A 25,364-nucleotide genomic window follows, 5' to 3' on the forward strand; every position below is an offset into this window, starting at 1 on the left:
AAAAAAACATAACTCTTCAAAAAGCTACGCTAATCTCTGAGGAGTATTTTGTGTGTAGCGCTGAGAACAAGTTTAATTCAGTGGGTCACATGGGAATCATTATGTTTGTCATGTTATGGTTCAAGTCTCTTATTCAACAACAAGGTGAACGCTAATGTTGACCACAACTTTTTCCTTAAAGCACAGTTTATTCCTTGCGAAATTCTACCAGTCAGCCATCAATTTCTAATGCAAAATAATGACACTTGTCACATTGCAAGACCGTTTAAAGCATGTTGCTCTAGCTGTTTGACAACATTGAAATAATGTAAGGACCACCACATTGAGTCCTGACCGGAACCTAGTCCAGAATCTTTAGAAGATCTATGGCAACAAAAGTGAGGCTAAAACCGAGTACTCTCAAGTGTATTATCAGTTTTTTTTTGGGCAATGTATATTTTACTTAGGTATTTATTGACATGGAGGTGCAATTTAAATATTTTTGAAAGACCCAGAATTTACCACCTTCTCCAAAACTCTAATCATGATCCTTGGCCAAATCTTGCATTTAACAATTCTCCCTATTCCTTTCCTACTCCAGGCAAGTTCACTAGAGCTCTAGTTGTTCTTCTCAGTTATATCTGTAGGGTACAGTATGAGCATCAGTGTTCTACTATGTCCCAGCATTTCTTCAATTATTTCAGTGTTTTTTCCTGTGGTAATGCCGGTTTAAATCCCTAGTCATTTCTGAATACATCTTGCCACTTTTGTATTTTGGTTCATGATTTCTGACTGCAGTCTCCTAGTATTACATTATGTTAGAATCTATGCAAATTACACAACAGGGTTATTTACAAATTTCTAGCATGTAAACAGCTTGTGATTACAGCATCATGAGATAGGGACACATTGTGAAATCTACTGAAAAATTTTCAAACAAAATTCTATGGGGTGGGGGACAAATTTTGCAACAGTAGGCTTGTGTTGATAGAGTATGTCTAATTTTGCATTGTACAGCGATATATTCAGCACAATTGGTCTGTTTGAAAACAACATATTCTGTGTCATTCCCAGTGGTTGTACTGAATCGATGAAAACATTGCCTAGTTCTGCCTCCTTTGGACTACAGAAAGTTAGCCACAGGATTTTGAAAAACTATGCAGCGTTAATATTTTCAGAGAAAGTCTAAAGAATCTAACACATTTCACAAGGTGTCTTCTCTAAAATCTAAATGGATTCTTTAAATATAACATGGGTTTCTGAGGGTTAATTCTTCAGAAGGCTCTAGTGTTGGGTCAGGTGTGTTGGAGCAGGTAAAACACTCAGTGAAGCCGAAGTGGGGAAGCCCTTGTAAACAGACTGTGAAATCCTTCATGTACAGCAGATCACAGCCGCATGAATCATTTCATCATCATATCATCATTTCTGCAGCAGTGCTTTCCTGTCCTCCTGGAATTACTGAACTCCTGCTCCTACTTCTACACGTCTAGACCAAGGACTGTAACTTTTACTCAGTGTAAAGTATATTTTTATATTATATATAGCCCGATAATTTGAGAAGCAGTAGTAAACACACACTTTTGAATGATCTCTAGAAAAGCATGAAAAAGAATTGGATGCTCTGGAGCAGTTATCTGCGAGCAAGACAAAAATCATGATGATATTGGATTGCTTTCTCATGTAAAACAGGACTGTATGCATAACAACAGATGGTTTATCTTATTCAAACCCGTTTGGAAGTTCAGATTCCACAGTTTCTATTGAAATTATGTTCTTTTTCTTTCTTGTGAGGGAAATAATTAATAAGAAATGTAATAGGCATATACTCCATTGGGGATTTGGAAGGCATGACCTCATGAAGTGCTTGGTAATGACTTGATTAGCTGAGTCAAGTGGGAAAAACACTGTTCAGCATTGGGGTGAGTATTAAGGCATTCACTGTCCAATAACAAAAAGGAATATGAAATGACCACAGGGACCTGGGCTTCTTCACTGAGACTCACTTTAATTCTTGATGGCCCGAGGCTCTGAACACATCCGTGTTGGAGAGTTCTGATCGGCGGGTGTAGATTCACAGAGTGCTGAAAGATTCAATAGTTCTACAGCTTGTTTTTCGCAGGAGACATGCGTGTATAACCTTGCCTTCTACTTCATTAATTGCATGATGTTTTTCTCACCATCTGGCCCTCAAACTGTATACATTTCTTTCTGTATCCCACATGACATTAATTAGGAGCTTGATATTTGGAATAGCAATACAACAGCTGCATATCTGATAACTGAAGCTATTAAATATAAAATGAAAATAATGTCCTTTATTCTTGGCGCGACCTAGAGTCTGTAGATACCTGTTCATGTAATGTTTCTTATGAAATGAAGTATATTAACTGGGAGTTTGTTCCTCGTTTGCTGCAGCATCCGTTTTTAATCTTCAGAGAGGGCGTTCTACAAGATGTTGGAACACTGTTTTTTTTGTTGGATCTGATGGAATTCAGTGAAGAGGTAATTAATTTTGGGTTAGAAACATCAATCCAACTAATCCCCAAAGTACTTGACAGCGCTCTATCACATCATATACTTTATTTATCAAACCACTTCTTTATTTGACCCAGAGCTGAGGGGTTTGTACCATTTTATCCCATACTTGACAGTATTCATACTTAGGCATGGTGAACTTGCACTTTTGTTACAGTTATTCCAGAGCATCCCACTCATTTCAGCACTTTCTACAGAGACCATGCAGGTTGTGTGTGTGGTTTTCTTCCTGCTTTTACTGGACATGTAGTAAAGTCATGTCACACTGCTCATATTTCTCCAGTTTCATTCTCTGGGACTTTGGCTGCTTCTGGAAATAACATTTAACATTTCATGAGTTAGTTGTTAGTCAGTTTTATCTTTATATAGATAACCACAAATTGTATGCTAGTGAGATAGCTTTCATTAACACAGTGTGCAACATGCCATAGGTAGGCAGGGCCTCTAGTTTCCACTGTCTGATGCCCCAAGGGGATGTCACAGGCACCCTGGCTTGTGAGGGACAGGAGTGTTGTTTCTGTTTCAAATAAATAATTTGTCTTTAACAGTGTGACTTAAAAAAAAGAATTGCAGAAACAAGCAAAATGTACCTAGAGGTCCTTTTAAAGGCTTATTGCAGTAAACCTATTTTTAGAGGTTGAATAAGAAAGTTGCTGTTGCTTGTCTCTTAGAGGGTTGTAAATATGTTGCTCCCTTGCAGCATTTATCTTCAAATATATACATAGCTGTGGAGATGTGCAGTGCTGGCTTGATCTCAGGGGCATGGGCTGAGGTTGGCATTATCAATCCATAGAAATTTTCCCATCCAATGATGGCTCACTTCTCAAAATTTAGCCCCAAAATCTCCACATTCACTCTCCACATTCAGAAGGACACTAGTAACTGTTGGATCTGAGAGCTGTGTATGTCTGACTATGCAAATAAATATTTTACTGTTGCCTTAGCCATGGCATTAGCCTCATGTGTGCACATAAATCATCAAATCATGTCTCTAGAGCACCAGATATTGGAGTGCGGATATGTATTACCATCCAGAAATAAACACAGCAGAACAGCACCACAGAAATCCAGGACAGGCGATCACACAAGGCTGGAATCATTTTTGCTCGTGAGATTTCTCAGTAGCTCACCAAAGTGTGCCATGGGAATGAAGTGTTTCACGCCACTGTATCCATACAGTGAAGACCCTATTAAATTGCTATTAACATATGTACCTTATTCAGAACTTACCTCAATGTGCCCAATGCTAACCACCTTTCATCTCTCTCTAGGTTTGCTCTCTTTACCTTTTCTCTCTCTCTGTCTCTCCATCTGTTCACACTCCTCCTATCGCTTAGTGCTAGGTTACCGTAACAACCTCAACACTTCCTTCACATCTGTGTAAGAAAGAAGCAAAGGGGTGGGGGGGTGGGGAGGGTTGCTAGAGAGAGTGAGTTAAAAATAGAAACACAAGAGGATTGTCACACTGAGACTCATCTTTAATTTCCTTTTTTTTTTATTCACCAAGGTTAACATGGTTTTAGAGATGCATGAGAGCTGCGTCAAACATTTATCAAACTGCCACTGCCTGGCCAAATTTTTCTCGAACTATAGAAATAGAAGCCTTTGCCAAATACCCAAGTTCACAACCAGCTTCTTCAGCGTTCTTTAACCTGGTAATTCACCTGGAAATCAAACGTGAACAGTTTTTCACCTTTGTGTCGGTGTAGTCAGGACTCAATGTAGCCATGACTTGATGTAGTTGAGACTCGGTGTAGCTGTCACTCACTGTAGTCCTAACTCAGTTTGGTCATGACATGGCGTAGTCCAAACTCAAGATAAGCCTCAAGACCCAGTTGTCACTCAATGCCCAGATAACAGTAAACTCAGAGCCTAATCTATATCACTTTTGGCCTATACAGCTTAATTGTGTCACTGAAAATTGTTGTGCGGGCAGACTTGGGCCAAATGTCCTGAGCTGGATTTGCCTTGGGTTACAGCACATGCCATGTGAGCCAGGCTTGTTCCACAACACACCTGATTGCTGGCCCATATAAGGTGGACCCGTGGCTGAGTTGAGGCAGCCAGACTTGCCCTGACACCGTGCTATTATTCAAGGCCAAATGTGGGCCATAAGAGAACTTCAGACATGCCACATTTGGGCCAAACAGAAGAAATACTTAGAATTTTGGTAGACTTTTGATCCCTTTTTATACCTCTCTAGCCTATACTTGGCATTGAGCTTGATGACCTTAGTCTCATATGCAGTACATCCAGCACATCCCATTTCTATAGATTATACAAGACATGTCTGTGCTTTTGATAGCTTCAAGCGGCAAACGATTTGGGGCAATTAGTGTAAATTGTATCTTTAAGAGCCTTCTCTCTGTTGATATATATTTTTTTCCTTTTTTTTCTTTCCTTGCCATGGCAGATGCTGTGGCGTGTGGCAGGAGCTGTCCTTGCTCTCTTGGCCTGGTAATTAGCGCTCTAGCTCCTTTAGAGCCTTGCCCCTGAGTGCCGCTTGTCCTTGTCACTCTCCGAGGGCACGGTGATGATAATTATCGCTCGCCCGGCCGGGCCGGCGCTTGTTAATGTGGCGGAGGTTCAGTGCTAACCTGCTCGGCCATCCTGTAAAATATAATTAGGACCAAATTCTCCTCCGTCTCTGACTCATCCCTGTCTCTATAGGGTTCATTTTCTCCTTCCTTTAGGTCTCTCTCTCTCTCTCTCTCTCTCTCAGACAGGAGAAGAATTCCTGAGGTAATTAAATCCACTTTCAGCTTGCCATCCACCTGCCTCAGGCTCTCTCATATAGGTTGTTACCCAAGGTCTGGTTTTCTAACTGGCGCCCACAGCATATCCATCACAAACCATGTACCTCTGTTTTTATTTTATTTATTTATTTATTTTTTAAAACGTTTTTGCAAGTTTTTGCATTGTTTTAAAATGCCTCCATGAACAAAGCTTTAGAAATGCTCCATAAATAATGACTAAAACTCTTTAAAGTCCAATGTAATTGGAGCTTAATATTTTGGGGGAAGGGAGTGTCAACAACTGCCAAGTTCTACCTTTTTTATGTATGTGTGTCAGCCCCCAGCATTGGGTTTTGCTGTGAATTACTGGAATTGCATATGGGATGAGTTAAGCCCCATTTGGATTGGATTCGTTTTTCAGGGGGATGGCTGTAATAAAGTGTTTAAATGCCTCCTCTGGGATGCAACTCTCACAACTGGACGACAGTGAGTTTGAATCACATTGTTCCTTTTATTTGTCCCTTTTTTTGATGGCGCTCTCCCGGGTGAAGTCCGGAGAACTGGTTCAATAACTCTTCCACTTTCATACTCTTTTGCTGCTTGGATAATATTATCTGAGAGTATCTATGTAAATGTGCACTCAGAGGCTAAATAGGGTGCACAGCAGTGTCCAAACTCTTGTTTTATCCAACACAAAGTGAGGTCTGCCTGTTAAAATGCAGAGATTTGCATCCGGATAGGATTAAAATGATCAAACAACAGTGAAAAACAGCAGTAATTAAGCCTGTAATTATTTCTGTGGACGTTGGAGAAAAACACATACATGGTTGATTCACACAGAAATAAAATTACCGTGGGCCCCCTGTAAAAGAGGGAATCACATCAGGACCCCCTGGAACTTTAATCCTTTCCAGTTTCAGGTGGGTTTAGATGGTGTTTGTGGTTCAGAACCAATCATCCAATATGTCGGAATGCCATCAGTTCCTCACATCAATGTTCCTGCATTTAGTGTTTAGTTTGAAACCTTCCCAGAAGAGTAAAAGCAGTTCCTGCAGCAAAGGACAGAGAAAACTTAATTACTTCTAAAGCAATATCCACCTGCTGTACAAAATTTGCTAATTATGGTGCTATGGGAATACAAGAAGACAAATGAAATCATCTTCTTCACCAAACTGTTTATAGAGATATTCTACGAATGTCAGCTCACTTCTTACGCATTTGCCAGTAATTTATTTCATTAACGTAGACATTTGAGTTCAAGTAAACTCAGTGTATGACAGAGTGTTAAACGTGTCCAATCATAGTGCAAGTTAACAATGTCCAGAGGCTGTTAAGGCCTGATTTTCGTGTGGCCATGTGTTGGGAAAGGCCCTCGTTATTGGAGGCTGTGGAGGAGCAATGTGTTCTCAGTGTCGGGGGGAAAACTCTGTGTTTGTTATTGGGATGATACAAAGCATAACAATGCCAATCACTGCAGGCTTTATTTGCTCTGGTTAATGAAGGGCCAGAGTCAGCAGACTGTCATTATACACAGTATGATCCATTACAGAGCTGTGTCCTCTACCAACACACACACACACACACAAACACACACACTCACAGTCTTTACACAAGAATTCCCAGGTTGTTGATGTCCATTACAATTTTGGCAATGTTTGTGTATAATAGGTGGATGGCAATATTCCAGAATTTCTTGGCCTACAATATTTAATATATTTACATGAACGTATATTACAATAAAAAATATGTTTATTGTATTCTCTGTTAGAGCTGCCATTTTGGAAATACCTCTTACTTTAAATGTGGCAAAATTCAAACTCTGATCATTTCCAACCAGTCTCAGAGGTGTCAGGGCAAATGTTCTCAACTTAAAAAATATATGTTCCATGCAAATGTATGTTATTCATATTTAAGGGAAACTAACATGGGTCTGAACATTTTCGGGATTCTACTGAGAAAATGGCCTTAGTTTTGTCCTGAAAATGTATGAAAACAAGCGTATACACACACATACACGCATACACACACATACACGCATACACACGCCCAATATATGACTGTGTTCGCACAGTGTGCCAGGAGCAGCTGGTAAGGAAGCAGGGTTTTGGACAGTTTTGAAGCTGATAGTCCTTGTTTGTGCTGCACGCCATGACTCTGTGTTGAGTTGCCAGCGTCACAGCAAACGTGTGGCAGGTAAACATCATTAATCACAGAGGATATGTGCGGGGGGTAAAAGTCCAGGTGGGGGGGGTAAAGGTCGGCCTGTGGAGATAAAGAATGCGTGCATGGGTAAACGTCTGCGTGGGAAGACGGAGGAAGGGGGGACGGGTAAATATCGGCGCGTGGAGAACGCCTGTGGGGGTAAACATTGACATGTGGAGAATGAAGAACGTGTGCGGGAGGTGGTGTAAATGTCAGCTTGTGGAGACGGAGAACGCTTTTAGGGGGTAAACACTGACATGTGGAGATGAAGAACGTGTGCAGGAGATGTTGTAAATGTTGGTGTGTGGAGACGGAGAACGCATTTAGGGGTTAAACGTTGGCGCGTGGATACGTAGAATACATTTAAGGGGTAAAGATTGACGTGGAGATGGAGAACGTGTGCAGGAGGTGGTGTAAACGATGGCGTGTGGAGACGGAGAATACATTTAGGGGCCTCGGAAATGGAGATGGAGAACGTATTTGTTGGGGGTAAACCTCAGCATGTGGAGAAGGAGAACGTGTGAAGGGAGGGGGTAAATGTCGGCCTGAGGAGACAGAGAGCATGTTGGGAGATTATCGAGGCGGATGTATTCCTCCCCTTGGCACAGGGGAGATTTAGTGTGGCAGGGATTTGCATGGAGAAGATGGTGGCCATTTATTCCAGTGTGAGAGGTAATAAATCTCCACAGTCTCCTCTGGGCACGGTCACTCATACTGCCTCTCTTCAATGCGTGTGTGTGTGTGTGTGTGTGTATATGTATCTGACTGAACACCTGCAAGAGTGTGTCCAGTCCCTCCAGACATGATTCACTTCCAAAAGAGCAGAGGCTCTTGTGTAATGTCCGTTTTTGCAGCCAGTGGTCATCTCTGATTCGTGAATGTGTGACAGCTCCAGACTCCATGTAGAGTACAATTTAAACACCGTTCACTGACATTTCTCTGAAACACCTACAAACAAATCAGAACCTAAGTACAATCTCGAGAACAACAGCATTCTGTAAAAGCCAGATACTGAGAGAGAAACATAAGCCATGTGCTGCACATACCCCTAGTGCAGGTTGGGCCAGCCGTGCTTTATTTACCATTAGAGCAACTCCAGATCAATAGTGGCAAAAAATGTCAGTGATATCTGAGGATGTGTTCTGGTCAATTCATTCGAGGAGAAAGTGTGAGGGGGGAAAAGGTAAAATTGATCCATTAGAGTGTAATCACATCCTCACATTCTGCCGCTCGGGCTGGAGATGTCTTTCGGATTTGTGTGACCGCAGAGATCTGGAGATTTTATTAAAGATAATTATCAGCAGAATTGTGTTCGGGAAATGATTTGTGGAAAAGGCAGAGCAGGAGATCATGACAGATAGGCTGTGCTCCATGTAAACGGTTTCATATCTTCAGCGGCGGGACGGGTAAACACACGGAGGAGGCTTGTCGACTGAGACAATCTCTCATCAGGATGTAACACGGCACAGTGAAGCAGGAGATAGATGATGGGGTGATGTCAACATGTTAAAATACAGCAACTGATTTAAAGAATAACGGCTACAATCTCCAACAAACACCAGCCGTTCCCAACACTGGCTTTGTGTTGTGTTTGTATTTGTTGGGAGTCTCTGTAACTCTACAACTGACATATGGTGGAGAATTCCAGATTGGTGCAATTGATGGTGATTGGTGGAGACGGATGGAGATTGGTTAAGAAAGCTGAGGACCCCACAATCTTAATCTGAACTCTAGCCTAAAAAATTATACTTGATTTCGCCTCCTTGTCTCAGCATTCACTGGCATGGTCCTTACAAGCAAACTGTAAAAAGAAAAAACTGTACAAAGTACTGTAACTGTTGATGTTTGTTGAAGAAAGGTGGAGTTGTTGGAGAGTACTGTAGCTGGCTGGAGACTAATGGTGTTGGTTGAAGAATGGTGGAGTTGTTGGAGAGTACTGAATCTGGCTGGAAAGTAATGGCATTGTATGAAGAATGGTGGAGTTGTTGGAGAGTACTGTAGCTGGCTGGAGATTAATGACATTGTTTGAAGAATGGTGGAATTGTTGGAGAGTACTGTAGCTGGCTGGAGAGTAATGGTGTTGGTTGAAAAATGGTGGAATTGTTGGAGAGTACTGAAGCTGGCTGGAGAGTAATGGTGTTGAATGAAGAATGGTGGAGGTGTTGGAGGGTACCCTAGCTGTTGATGTTGGATGAAGAATGATGGAGTTGTTGGAGAGAACTGTTGCTGTTACTATTGGATGAGGAAAGCTGGAGGTGTTGCAGAGAACTGTATCTGTTACTGTTGGATGAAGAAAGCTGGAGGTGCTGAAGAGTACTGTAGCTGTTGAATGAAGAATGGTGGAGTTGTTGGAGAGTACTGTAGCTGGCTGGAGAGTAATGTTGTTGAATGAAGATTGGTGGAGGTGTTGGAGAGAACTGTAGCTGTTAATGTTGGATGAAGAATGGTGTAGTTGTTGGAGAGTGCTGTAGTTGTTGATGTTGGATGAAGAATGGTGTAGTTGTTGGAGAGTGCTGTAGCTGGCTGGAGAGTAATGGTGTTGGATGAAGAATGGTGGAGGTGCTGGAGAGTACTGTAGCTGTTACTGTTGGATGGTGGAGATGTTGGAGAGTACTGTAGCTGGCTGGAGAGTAATGGTGTTGGATTAAGAATGATGGGGTTGCTTGGAGAATTGTGAGTTGGTCTATTGTGAACTTATCAGTGAAGTGTCTTTGCTGTACCCTTGGCCACTGTGTCATGTTTTCAGCCAGAGGTTCATACATTACCCTTTAATGGCAAACCTCTCAAAGATGAGTCAAGGCCAAGCGGTCTGAGGAACAGAATATAACCCTGAATGTGGACATTAAGGATTAAATCTCCATTTGTAGTCCACCCACTTCCTTCAGCGCATCAAATACTGATGGACTGGAGGAGAAGACAGAGAGAGAGAGACTTGAATAAGAGAGAGAGATGAGTCGTATTAGAAAATAAATCTGCTGAAGGCTAAAATGTGCAGTAAAAATATCTTTTAATAGGGGCTTCAGCTGCTTGACTTGGAATTTGTCTTTTTGTCTTTTAGAAGTTTTAAAGTTATCCTTTCCCCAAAAGATTTTTTTACAGTAACACATGCAGATGAAGAAGCTTGTATGGGCTGAATAAGTAAATATACAACACTTAAGGTTAGAAAAGCGGCTTTGTCCTGATCAAGGTCAAGGATAAGCTTGCCTGGAATCTCTGGGCGCAACACACCACGGACAGGACCCCAGTCCCTCATGGAACTGTGCTTTATCCTCCCTCAATATTTATGAGTGAATTGCCTGAAGTACCTAACCCCCAGCTGCTCCCTAGGTGCTGTCGCTAGCAGCCCGCTGCTCCTGGTGTGTGTTCACTCCCATAGATGATGTTAATATAGATGATGACTCCGTTTCTCCAAGGGGATTAATGAAGTAAGTAATCAAGTGCAAGATTTTCCAATGGGAAGAATATATATATATAATATGTTCTACTTTAAACTGGCTTAAAACTTCAAGCACACAAATATTCTCTATACACTCACATAAATCAAAATGGGCCTCTGTAGAGCAGCTGCATATTAGCCTAAGGTCACCAAGTCCAAAGCCAAGCATGGTCTACAGAGATCTGAAGTCCCTAAGCACTGGAGAAACCTGATGTTAAACAGATGATTTTCTCTATTTCACCAGGACAGTGTGGATATTAGATAATGTTTTAATGTGTAATGTTTTTACGTCTGAGAGAGCCCAGCAGTGCCGAATACTCTCGCTCTTCACGTGCTGCTCTTCAACTCGACGTTTTTATTCCCCTATTATTTTATTATTTCGCCAAATCCCACAGCAGGAACTCCTACCATCATCATTTCACTGAAGAGCGCAGGGGTTTATTGCTGTGCTCAGCTTCTCCTATTTTTCCCCCCACTCTGTGCTCGTTTATGTATGAGTGAGCATTTGAGTGTGGTAATATAAATATATTTTACTGCTTTAATACTTTACCGCTATCATTTTGTTTTTTTCCTTTCTTTGCATTTAAATATTTTAGTGGATGTTATTATTATCGTAGCAACAATTCCGAAGCAACATACACTATATTGCCAAACGTATTCGCTCGTCTGCCTTTGCACGTATTTGAACTTGAGTGACACCCCATTCTTAGTCCATAGGGCTTATTATGATGTAGGCCTGGCTCACAGTCTCCGTTCTAATTCATCTAATTCATTCTAATTCATAAAGTGTTCTGTAGGGTTGAGGTCAGGACTCTGTGCAGGCCAGTCAGGTTGTTCCACACCAAACTTGCTTTGTGCACTGGTGCACAGTCATGTTGGAACAGGAAGAGACCATCCCCAAATTGTTCCTACAAATTTGGGAACAAAATATTGCCCAAAATCTCTTGGTATGTTGAAGCATTAAGAGTTCCTTTCACTGGAACTAAGGAACCGAGCCCAACTCCTGGAAAAACAACCCCACACCATAACCCCCCTCCACCAAACTTTACACTTGATACAATTCAGTACCGCCGAACCCAGACTCATTCATCAAATTGCCAGATGGAGAAGCATGTCACTTTTTTACTCCAGAGAACATGTCTCCATTTCTTTAGAGCCCAGCGATGGCGTGCTTTACGCTACTGCATCCAACGCTTTGCAATGCACTTGGTGATGTAAGGCTTGGGTACGGCTGCTCGGCCATGGAAACCCATTCCATGAAGCTCTCTATGCACTGTTCTTGAGCTAATCTGAAGGATGCCCTAAGTTTGAGGGCTGTAGTGATTGACTGCAGAAGGTTGGCGACCTCTGCGCACTATGCACCTCAGTATCCGCTGACCCCGCACTGTCATTTTTCGTGGCCTACCACTTTGTGGCTGAGTTTCTGTTGTTTCCAATCGCTTCCACCTTGTTGACTGTGGAATATTTAGTAGTGAGAAAATTCCATGACTGGACTTGTTGCACAGATGGCATTGTTTCATGAATGTTTGTAGAAGCAGTCTGGATGCCTAGGTGCTTGTTTTTATACACCTGTAGACATGGAAGTGATTGGAACACCTGAATTCAATGATTTGGAAGGGTGAGTGAATAATTTTGCCAATTTAGTGTATTAGCAATCACCTGGAAGACTATCTGGAATACAATAGCAACACCCTAGCAACGACAATCATACCATCCACTTAACACCAGACTAATTGTTTCACTAATTTTTTTCAGTTAGTTCAAAATGCTGCAGCCAGGGTGCTCACTAGAGCTAGAAAATTCGAACATATCACCCCAGTTCTCTCGTCCCTACACTGGCAACCTGTAAAATTTCACATTGACTATAAAATACTCCTCTTAGCTTATAAATCTCTAAATGGTTTAGGCCCGCAGTATCTTACTGAACTTCTCATACCTTATCGCCGTCACGTACACTTCGTTCACAGGACGCCCATCTACTCTTTGTTCCTCACATTAAGAAAAACACAGCAGGAGGAAGAGCCTTTTCTCACAAAGCTCCTCAACTCTGGAATAGCTTCCGGTTACTGTTCGGGGCTCAGACACACGCTCAATCTTTAAATCTAGATTAAAAACCTACCTTTTCAAACAAGCTTTTGGTTAATCACTCACTTTCAGGTTACTCCTTCTATATTGGTGTTCGGGCTGGTTTTCATATTATCACTGTTCTGTATTAACCCTGTCATATCACCATAGCTACAGCATTCTTAGTTAGCTTTGTAGTAATCGCCAACACACTGTCTGTCGCTGGGTTCTCTTGCCTGACCCGTGGAAGCTTTTTTCGCAGGACAAATTTGCCCGTTCTTTACCATGACCCTACTAACCTTTGTATTTTTATTTGTTCCCTTTATCTGGCTTTCTTTCTCCTGTCTCTCTCTTATGCTTTGAGATGTCCTGCTGCTCTCCAGGTGTTGCCCTGATCCAGCCCGTGTCCTGTACAAGATCCTGGCATTGTCTCATCTACACTATCACACTTGGCCATGCTTTTTTTTTTATCTCAGATTAACCCTGCACCTAATTAAAAAAAATGACCCTCACAGAATCACTGATCCCCTCCTCTTTCATCAGACTCACCATTTTCATTTCTGCTTCTCCATCATCACTAATATACTACATTTATATTACTATAACCCCTTCATCGGTCATCATTTCACTTTTACTTCTGTTCTCTGTTGTGTCTCCGGTGTCGACCCGAGGAGGATGAGTTCCCCGTATGAGTCTTGGTTCCTTCCAAGGTTTCTTCCTCGTGTGCTGAGGGAGTTTTTCCTTGCCACTGTTGCCCCTGGATCGCTCATAGGAGGCTTGGACCCGGATCTCTGTAAAGCTGCTTTGTGACGACTTTTTGTTGTGAAAAGCGCTATATAAATAAAATTTGATTGATTGATTGATTGACTAATTTTTTTCTTCATGAAATGCACTTGTCTTACTCCTTATTCTTATTGTATTTTGTACATTTTCTTTGTATTCTTAAACATGAAGTGCCTCAGGTACTGGACTGTATCTCAAATTCACGTATTCTTTCACTCACTCACTTATGGTTAGGAATTGCACCACAAGCTATTTCTATTTGCTATTCCTCACACTCCAATTTAAGGAAAGTTAAATTATAATAAAATATAAATTACACTTTGTGCCCTTGTTGAATAATTTTCTGGACACCCATTCTTTCTGCCAGTGGATTATCTCATACCTGACCTCCTCAGAAACTCTCCTAAAACAATGAATAACTGGTATATTTGTTTGTGGGTGTGGGTATTAATTTTGTGTTGTGACCAGGTTATCTGTATTGTGTTTGTTTTTGTTTTTCTTTGAGTGTGTGAGTAGGGGTTTGAATTTTGTGTATGGGTGTGGCTGTTTGTACGGATTGTGTGTGTGTGTGTGTGTGTGTGTGTGTGTGTGTGTGTGTGTTATCAGGAACAAAAGAGCTGAGGCCTTGGTCTTGAGCTGTATGGCAAATGTTTTCTGTCTTTGATCCCTACAGTGTGTATTTGTGTGCACTCCCTTGCTGGGGGCCTTCCCCATGCCGGTGGGGTTCCTGTGCATGTGTGTGTGTGTGTGTGTGTTATGGGGTAAAATCTGGGCTAAAGAACAGGAGCACACAGCTGCTGAGCTGCAACCCCAGAGCCCCCTCTCCACATGAAAACACACAGCCTTGTATTTAATGAGATATAAACCACAGCAGACAGACACATGGACACGGTCACATACAGAGTTCACATCACAGCTGTGTGTGTATGTGTGTGTGTGTGTGCTCGATTTGGATTCCTGCTGAATATCAGCAGCTCCTGCAGAGGAGCTTTTAGTCCTGGACATTGCCCCATCCCTAAAATATGTGACCAGTTAAACAAAACAAAATATGCCTTCTTAAAACCAAATATACAGGTTTTAAACAATGCTTATGCTGATATTTAGATTGTTAATCAGGACGTTGTTCCTCTTTGCTGCAGCTTCTATTTTTCCTGAAATGGATTTACACATCATGTTGGAACATTGCTATAAGGAATTGTTGGAATAAACGAACCATTGTTGGATGATTACGTTTTAAAAACAAACATCATTCCAACCATACACAGTATAAATAAATAAATAAATATATAAACCTTACCCAGTAAACAATTAACCGTTGATTTAACGTTGAAATAATGTAATGACTGCCGTATAATCAACTTTCTCTTAAGGTTGAAAATGAAAGTTGAAAAGATGTCCAAACACAGACATTGAAAAGACGACTATTAGACGTATTTTGGACGTCCATTGACGTTTTGAACTGGTCCCGAAATAAATTACTTGTATAAAACGCCTTTTGGACGTCCACTGACGTTATCGATTAGTCACCACTTAACTAACTTATTAAGATGGATTTTGGACGTCCATTGACGTTTCAAATATGTCCTTGACGGACAGACTGCTTTTAGACCTATTTTTGAACGTCCAGGGACATTCCTTGTTTACTGGGTATCCTCTGTTAGCCACATTAGCATTTTCATAATAGGACCTAATGGAAAGATGTTGGCCGTTAGACTCTAATGCAATACTCTTCTCTTACAAGCTTCAGTAATTATCTTATTTGTTTGTTTTGTTTTAGCAGGTAAGGCACCACAAGCACAAGTCACATATCATTTGTCTAATTTATTTCTCTCGTTTTGCTTAAGGTTTCAAAAAGTGGTTCTCCTTGCCTGACAATGTGAGTGATCAGTTAGTGATGTTTCCACGCCACAGTGATACTGAGGTTTAATCACAACAGTCATCCTTCACACTCTGTAGGGCACAGTGTAGGTCATAAAACAATGTCTTTTGCACTCATGTAGTAGGTTATATGTTGAGAACTTTAACATTCATTTCCCTGGGTGCAGTGTTATTAGTTTTATCTCTCACGTGAACTGCGTAGGGAGTATGGCGCTATTTCGAATGCAGTGCTGGATGCTTTTTACCCCACCATCATTACACCATTATTAGGTGAATATACAATGTTGTTTTATTGTTACCGTTCTCTACCATCACGCATCGATTGATTTTAACCTCAAGCTTCTCGATTATTTTGATTCTTTTTGGTTCCATCATTATTTCTTCACCAGGCAACTTAAAATCTGACATAAAAAAAAAAAAAAAAAATATTCTTCCTCTTCTTCCTCACTTGTCTGTTATAACATTCAGATTTCTGGTTCTAGTATTATAGGATGTTTCTTGTTCTGTCTGTGGCTGAGGGAGCGTGAACAGCTGTTTATGAAGTGTATAGGATTCTTTTACACTCTGCTAACACCCATGTATTCGCTTTAAGGCTGTGTGACTGTGGATCCTGTAAAAAAAATAAATACAGAAAGCTGCTTAAACTAGGCCTCACCCCGGGTTTGAGATGTTCTGGAGGAAATAATTTGCCTACGGTGAGAAAAAAATGAGGCTTTTCACTGGAGAAATATTGATAGATTAACCAGGAAAATTACTAACATGTGTTCATGGAAGATAAGCCGTGCATTAACGGCAACTCACTGCTTCTGTTAAATTATTTTTTTTTAATATAGATGTTTGCCCTCTTAAATACTCTTCATGAACTGGTTAATACAGTAAAGGTATATGGGTTGCTTAGTGTACTTTATTGGCAAAACAAAAACAAAAAAAAATCACTCTGCAAGAGAAATCACCTTAAATTTATTTTAATATTTAATTACAGATGTCTTGGCTTAATTTAGACATCGTTTCTGGAAATAAGCCAAGCAAATCTGCATTAGTTCTCAATACAAATAAAATCATCTGCCAAATTATGTGCATCAAAACTGAACAGCAGAAATAAGACGAATACTCTATTAATATTCTGTCACCAGTCTCACAATGAGAAATATTAGAAAACAATTTTAACTAGATCTCACTTGTTAAGATTTTATTTTTGCCTCCATGAAATGGTATTTCAATATAGCTTCCCTTATATATACACTCCTCATGAGCTGGTTAGTGTAGTAAAGAACCACAGTGAAGGTAATTGGGTTTTTATGTATTTTCTGAGGCTGAAAAGTCTAAATCAAATGTTAGAACAAGGCTGGGCTTTAAACTGTGTGCTACAAACCTGATCCTTTGCAATTAGAATAATCTTAAATCTAGTCCAAATGTAATAGCTCATTTTGAAAGATCTTTAAGTATAATTTAAGACACAGTCACTAATTTTAAGATGTATTTAAAATGTTTTAAGTGTTATTATCAGATGACTGTCTTAAAGTTAGATCAGCTTGTTTTAAGCGCCATTTTAAGAAAAAAAAATCAAAACTTAACATCAACATCAAGTTAAATAACGGGGCGGCACGGTGGTGCAGCAGGTCGTGCCGCAGTCACACAGCTCCAGGGACCTGGAGGTTGTGGGTTTGATTCCCGCTCCGGGTGACTGTCTGTGAGGAGTGTGGTGTGTTCTCCCTGTGTCTGTGTGGGTTTCCTCCGGGTGACTGTCTGTGAGGAGTGTGGTGTGTTCTCCCTGTGTCTGCGTGGGTTTCCTCCGGGTGACCGTCTGTGAGGAGTGTGGTGTGTTCTCTCTGTGTCTGCGTGGGTTTCCTCCGGGTGACTGTCTGTGAGGAGTGTGGTGTGTTCTCCCTGTGTCTGCGTGGGTTTCCTCCGGGTGACCGTCTGTGAGGAGTGTGGTGTGTTCTCTCTGTGTCTGCGTGGGTTTCCTCCGGGTGACTGTCTGTGAGGAGTGTGGTGTGTTCTCCCTGTGTCTGCGTGGGTTTCCTCTGGGTGCTCCGGTTTCCTCCCACAGTCCAAAAACACACATTGGTAGGTGGATTGGTGACTCAAAGTGTCCGTAGGTGTGAGTGAGTGAGTGTGTGTGTGTTGCCCTGTGAAGGACTGGCGCCCCCTCCGGGGTGTATTCCCGCCTTGTGCCCAATGACTCCAGGTAGGCTCTGGACCCTACGCGACCCTGAATTGGATAAGGGTTACAGATAATGAATGAATGAATGAACTTAAAAAAACTTAAAACAAATACAAATGTCTAGTAACTTCAGACTTCAGATATATTCAAAAACAATAGATAATTATTGACTAGATTTCACTTGCTAAGAGATTATTTTGGAGTTTTCCCACCCTTTTTTCATGAGATGGCTAATGCGGTGAAGAACTAGAGAGAAGATAAATGGGTTTAGGTATTTCTTGACTGTAGAGTCTAAACTGAGTGATGGAAACTCTAACAAAAACACGCTTACTGTGACTTTGTGATTATACGATGGATAGTGTAAGTGTAGTGTAGTAAGGTACACCACAAATACATATACATATAATTTTATAATTTGTTTTATAGCCTTGACTTTATTCAAACTCCTTCAACCTCTGATATTTGACTTAATGAAATTAATTAAGATTTATAATTGGTTTAAGCAATTAGAACATTAATAATTAGTTTGAGAATGAATAATAATCATGCTAAATGAGTTCTTCCGGATTTTCAGAAATTCTAATGAACAAACTGCACACACTGTGATTTCAAATAATGAGAGTTTTATTAATAAAGAGAAGTATTTAATTAACATAGCACAACCTTGTAATCTCACTGTGTCCGGCAGGGGGAACTGATTCAAGCTTAAAGGTGAGCTAGGCTTTTCTAATTTGGGACTGAAGTTACTAGCTAAGGTTTAATTAATACAAAATTTATCAAGAATTTAATTCGGTTTCAGCTCTGGAAATGCATAAGTTTAGCTTACTTTTCGTCGGTTTTCATCACTCGTTTGGATGCAGAGGCTCTTTGAAGTCCTGGGAATGGAGGCGTCTCACTTAGTCTCGCGGTTCTTACCGCCGAAGTATCCAGGCTGGTTTAGCGTGGAGGTCTTTCTTCGTTGATTGAGTTGTCTCGGGCGTACCCGGAGTGTGATGACGCAGGCGGCAGGATCCTCTCTTCGGCCTTCGGTCCGGAGTGGGAGAGTCCAAAATATGGACGTTTTGGACGAGCGGTTCGCTAGTTATGGCAGCTCCAGAACTGAAACCGCTTCAATAAACTCACTTATTCTAAGACTTCTGATGTATCGGCAGTGTTTCCTTACTCTGGCCACGAATAAGTTCACCTGCTTCGATCAGTTGTGAGATTAAACTTAGATTGGGTTATAAGACATAAACACGATTAAAAGAAAAGAAGATATTCAAATTACTCGACGTATTAGTAAAACTTCATACTCTTAGCTAATTTCGAGACGTCTCTCGTAAGCTTTTCTGAAGTCTCTGAGAGGGTTCCTTTGTTTCGTTGTCGGCGTGGAAGAGACAGCGTTTTTTTGTTGTTCAAGGTTTCTCGTCGGCGTCCTCTCTTTCCACTTCCTTTCGTGGTCCGTTACTTCTGTAGAGTCCTCGCGACTCTTCAAAACTTCGAACTGGATGTGAGCAGTCGAGCTGCTATTTTCAAGGCTGGCGCGGTCACGCCCTAATGGGAGGCGTCCTCTTTCTGATTGGACGCGAGTTCAGTCTCACGTGACTCTCGCTAGGGGGAGAGAGTCGAAGGGAGTTTGAATCATTGATTCTCACATAAAGAATATGAATTTCTCATATCAAAATTCTTATACCCGCTATCAGCATATAACAATGAGTACATTGGACTATTAACATCAGACAGTTACTTAAGGTTTCATCTTTACGTCCCATTTATGATGCTATGCTGGGAAAGTATATTAGTTCGTTTAATCCTATTCAGAAGTAGGATTTCTCTTCATGATAGAAAACAGTCCACAATATACACATTTCATTAGGAGGTAGACATTCATCTGAGGGTACAGAAAGTGACATCAATACATAGGTTTAATACACAAATAATCAGAGTTTGATTATTTTCCGCTATTGTTTTCCAGCGACTCCGAGCGAGGCGTAGTTTCGCCAGTGTCCATTTGGTGTCGCTGTTGATTCGTGCTTCAGCTGTTGGTTCACGGGAGTTCACTCGAGGTCACTTTGGTTTGAACATCTGTTGATCTCCGTGAAAGATAAGGATTAGACATTTAGGTGCCATTGTCATAAAAACGGGCCGTAAAAGCTCTCTTCTTTGTTTGAGGTTCCTGTCTCTTTAAGTTAGTTATCTCGACAGTTCCTGTCAGTTAAAAGAGAGAAGGGGGGTGTTGGGGCCATGTGTTACTTAAAAGGGTTCTTTTGATGTCTTTAGATTGGGTGTGTGTGTGGGGGCTGCTATGTTGCAGACGAAAAGTCTTCTGCAGACTGGAAAAGTTTTAATTCAAAACTTTTCATTTCTTGATTGTCCGATATTCATATTTGGCTCATACTCCACTACAGTAAGGAAGAAAAAAAAAAGTTTAGTCCTGTCTTTGCAGTGAAAGCGCTGATATTTATATCTCTATGATCCAGTAATGACCTCAGTCATGGATGCTAGTCTTCTAATCTTTATTGTATCTCTTCCCCAGGCCAAAGTCGATCGCTTTATCTACAGATACAGTGCTGAAGGTTCTATGTTAAAGAAGCATGGGTCAATAACTGCTGCATTTATGCCTTTAGGCTGAGTATAAAGTATCAAAGAAAATCACTGTGTTCTGCCAGTGGCATCAAAGATCAAAGAACAGAGACTGAAAAAAGAGAGAGGGGAAAGTGTTTGACTACAAATGCCTTTGCTGGCCACATTATCGGAAACACCACTATCTTGGGGCTAACAGCTAGAAATTGTGTGTCTGTGTTTGTGTATTCACATATACATATATTACTGTCTGTGAGGAGTTTGGTGTGTTCTCCCCATGCCTGTGTAGGTTTCCTCCCACAGTACAAACACACATTGGCAGTTCAGCACTGATCGTTTTGACAGTATATTTAATGGTGGGACTATATATAACAGTAGTTCTCAACCTCTAAAGTGATGTCTGATATATGGATCAGCTTTGACAGTAGTGAGCTTTAATCAGTGTACATTAGAACCAGGCATTTGTCTCTTTGGGCAGTAGAACTTGCTTTGACATTCGAATTGGGCTGAAGAATTCACACCGGCAGCAAAATGTAATGGTAGATTTGGCATTGACCAGAGAATTTGAGAGTGTAATTGACTTGGTAAGTAGAGTTTGAAGGTAGGAGTTATTGGAGCTGAGCTGTTTGAGTCACATACTGAGCATATGTAAGAGAACCTCAGCAGTGAGAGTGGATGGATGTTAAATGGTGTCGTTAGCACTGTAATAGCAGCCTCTGTCTCAACCTAGTGACACAGACATGTGTTGTACTCACAGAAAATCCTGTAGAGTGGATCTGTAACAGAGGACGAGCTCATAAAGCGGCCAGTGAGTGGATGTACAAGGTTGTGGTTTCTAATAAAGTGAACAATTAACAGTGAAGTATTTTCCAGTCTCCTGCTTTTTCCCACTACTTTAATCTCACAAGCTGAGTTGGCCCTAAAATGGCTTGAAGAGTAGAACTAGTTTTTTGGCACTGTATATGGCTGTGATAGTGGAGTCAGCCAGCAAAGCAGAATTGCAGAATGGAGTTATTTTTAAGTAGATGTTCATAAGAGAACAGACATTAATAGCATTTTTTAATTGTAGAAATGAAGGCAGTATTTATGACGTGTGTGTTGTGTCAGATTTCTGTTCGGTATCTTTAAGAACATGACTAAAATGTTAATTAATGTGTATTTAAGAGGGACACAGGCAGGGGGCGCTGTGGGAGCTCACTGACTGGTGGTGTCACACCCTGAAAAAGGATGGGAAGAAAAACACAAGCACGGTAGCCCACCAGAGTCGTGAGTTTAGCCCTGAGTTAAAAGATTGAAATTGTAATCAGACAAAATACTCAGAAGACACTTCACTTGACTTTGTGCTCACAGGTATGAGGCTTTATCTCTAAATACGTGTGATTTGCACCTTGGTTCACACTGTATACTAAGGTAATATTTTGAAACGTTATGAGGAGATGAAAAATGCTTTGACTGAACACTTTGAAGGTAGAATCGTACATAAAATTGGCTTTGACAGTACAAACGATGGTAGAATTCTCTTTGTTTTGCAATTTGCCGTAGAATTGATTTTGAGAGTAGGGTGAGAGTAGGATTGTATACTTATATTTTGAGAGTAGGATTGTATAATTGAACATAAACATGGTTTTGATAGTAAAATGTGAAGTTAAAATTGGCTTTGACAATAAAATTGCACGGTAGAGCTGATTTTGACAGCAGAATTTGATGGTGGAATTGATTTTGACTCTAGAAGTTGACAGAAAAATTGCCTCTGACTGAACTTTTAATACAGAACAGTCTTTGATGGCATTGCTCAGTGACGCAAGTACGGTTCAAAGCTTAAAGCAGCTTGAGTCCAGTCTCGGTGTCCTTTGATTGTGCTCCTTTCCATGTCTGGCTTTTATTTATTGGTGATTACAATGGCAATCAATGGGGAAACACTGTGTACATCAACACTTGAGTTTATTTGAACTGGTCTCGTTGTGTTAAAGGAAAAGTGTGATGCAACAGATGCTCATCCTCAGCCACTGAACAAAAACCTTCCAAATCATGAATTCCTTTTCATCTGATGTTGCGACTGATTGTGGCTGCTGCGGCTGAGATTGAATCCCGGCTCTTTCTAGGAAGATCTCTTAATTTCGTTCCCGTTTTGGTGAATTCTCCCCCAGCTGCACATGCACAAGCCCCTCAGAAAAGCACAATCTGCGGGGAAATGTAGCTGGAAGTCATTAAGAAAAGCAATATTCCTCTAAAATTGCTTCAGCGTTCTTGCATGATAAATGTGTTATGTTTGTTTTCCATGACGTGAAATAACCTTTAACTAATCTGTTCGTGGCAGAGGGAGAGAAAACGTCTAGAAAAGGAGGGCATTTTGTTTGTTGCTGATAATTTCCGTCTCCGCTTACAGTGGGATTTACTGCGAAAGGGGGCACAGGGAATTAAATTCTTGTGAATCCATTTCCTATAGTGGATTAAAAGATGAGTTTTAAGGAACTTTGACCTTAATGAAATAGAGTAGTTAGTAAATAAATAAATATATACATACATATAAAAATAACATCTCCAAACATTGCAGTCAAAGCTGGACAAATATTTATTTTTTTCATGTCTCTTCAATACATTTCCTCATTTTTGGCTTTCATTCAGAAGATGTTTTATGCCTTCGTTTATTCATTGTCTGTAATTGGATCCGGAGCCTACCCGCAGTCACTGGCCGCAAAGCGGGAACACACCCTGAAGGGGTCGCCAGTTCTTCGCAGTGGGACACACTTTTGAGTCACCAATCCACCTACATGTGATTTTGGAGTGTAGGAGGAAACAGGAGCACCTGGAGGAAACCCATGCAGACACAGGGAGAACACACCAACTCCTCACAGACAGTCACCTGGAGCGGGGACTGCGACACTACCTGTTACAGTGTGTCGCGGTGGGTTCGGAGCCTACCCGCAATCACTGGCAAAGCGGGAACACACCCTGGAGGGGGCGCCAGTTCTTTGCAGTTGGTAGAACACACATTCACTTACACACTCACACCTACGGACACTTTTGAGTCGCCAGTCCACCTACCAACAGGTGTTTTTGGACCGTGGGACACTGAGAGAACACACCAAGCACAGACAGTCACCCGGAGCGGGACTCGAACACACAAACTCCAGGTCTCTGGAGCTGTGTGACTGCGACACCTACCTGCTGCACCACGGTGAAGGACTTACACCCCCTCCAGGGTGTGATTCTGGGTAGGTACCGGACCCACCACAACCCTGAACTGGATAAGCGGTTATAGAGCAAAGCAAAAATAAAAAATAAAAAAATATGCATAAAACAACTTATCAGTTAATATTAAGGAAAATATTATATATAATGGATCTCATAATCCATTATGAAAACAGAACTTATTCAAATGAATTTAACTTATTTTTCCATTGTTTATTATGAATGTCTATAATTCCACATCTCATGATATTTCAGCAAAAACGTTCCTGACTTGAGTTTTACCTCAGATCCTCAGTGTAGAAACAGCATAATCACATGTTTGAATATTCATTAGCCTGGTATTACCTATGCAACCACACACTTGCATGATTTTGAATCCACAAAGTCATGCAAACACCAAGTAAACACTCTTTACCTCATTATATGAAAAGGGGGTAAACATCTTTAAAAAGCAACAGGAATAATGCGGGAATACCCTCCAGAGTTCAGTTCCAAGGAATAAATAAATACAGACATCATTATTTGATCCTCGGTTGAGACTAGTCCCTTGCGATCGACACCAGAGTTATGTTTGTTCTGGTACAACACAACAATCCACAGAAATCCCATTCAATTTATAAATAAAGAACTACGTTGGTAAAAATGTCTTTTTACAAATGTGTCCAGGGACAAAGGAATATTCAACTGAGCAATATTCAGGTTAAACCTGAAAAGTCTTGTTTGTGATGTTTTTATGTTTCTTTAATTTTGTTTTGTTTAAATACAGGTCTGAGAGGATTAACACATCACTGTTTTCTGTTTTCTCCTAATGTCCCTGTGTTTTTAAGGACTGTGATTTGTAGAATGTATTGACATCAATAAAAGAGCAGTCAGTCTTTTTCTCCAGTGATTAAAGTTCATGTTACGAAATGGAGGTTTACTGACACCTAGTGACCTGGAGGTGTCAGAGATTTGGACTGAACCTATTTGAAACATGGTTCCCTCCATGTGGGAGACCCCCTTTTTGGATCATAAACTGGGTCATTCTGTGGCTTCAGAGCATGTGAATGGTATGTGGGTGTAGCTTAGAGGAGTTTTTCTTGTCTTTCTTTTTTCTGTAAATCAAGACACCTCAGCTGACGTTTGTTTTACTCTCTCTCTCCCTCTCTCCCTCTCTCTCTCTCTCTCTCTCTCTCTCTCTCTCTCTCCCTCTCTCTCTCTCTCTCTCCCTCTCTCTCTCTCTCTCTTTCTCTCTCTCTCCCCCTCTCTATCTCCTCCCCCCCCCTCTCTCTCCCTCTCTCTCATTTTCTCTCTCTCTCTCCCTCTCTCTCTCTCTCTCTCTCTCTCTCTCACACACACACAAACACACACACACACACATTATATTTTTAGTCATTTTAAAATCTTCTGAGATGTGTAAAGCGTCACTTCCTCTTTTCAAACTGCTGTTAGCACTGGGGTCACTGGACCACTACACTTTTTTTTTTTTTTCCACTGACTTTCAGAGTCACTCTGTAATATTCCACCAATCATCATGCCCATCTTAATCCAAAATATATGCATGGTGATATCATAGCAAGTAACGAAAAAATAATTTGAATGTGTTAAATATATTTTGTAACAACCAAAAATGATTTTACTGTGAAGAAAGGTACTAGAAAGACTGGAATATACATGTGTGTGTGTGTGTGTGTGTGTGTGTGTGTGTGTGTGTGTGTGTGTGTGTGTCAGATACACATCCTGTCTCTCTGCCAGAACCTGACACAGTGAAATGAGAGAGAGAGAGAAAGAGAGAGAGAGAGAAAACCATCATGCGAGAGTGGATCTAAATCACAGTGCTGTAGTCCATCAGCTG

The sequence above is a fragment of the Hoplias malabaricus genome, chromosome 11 (assembly GCF_029633855.1).
Source record: "Hoplias malabaricus isolate fHopMal1 chromosome 11, fHopMal1.hap1, whole genome shotgun sequence".
Lineage (NCBI taxonomy): Eukaryota > Metazoa > Chordata > Actinopteri > Characiformes > Erythrinidae > Hoplias > Hoplias malabaricus.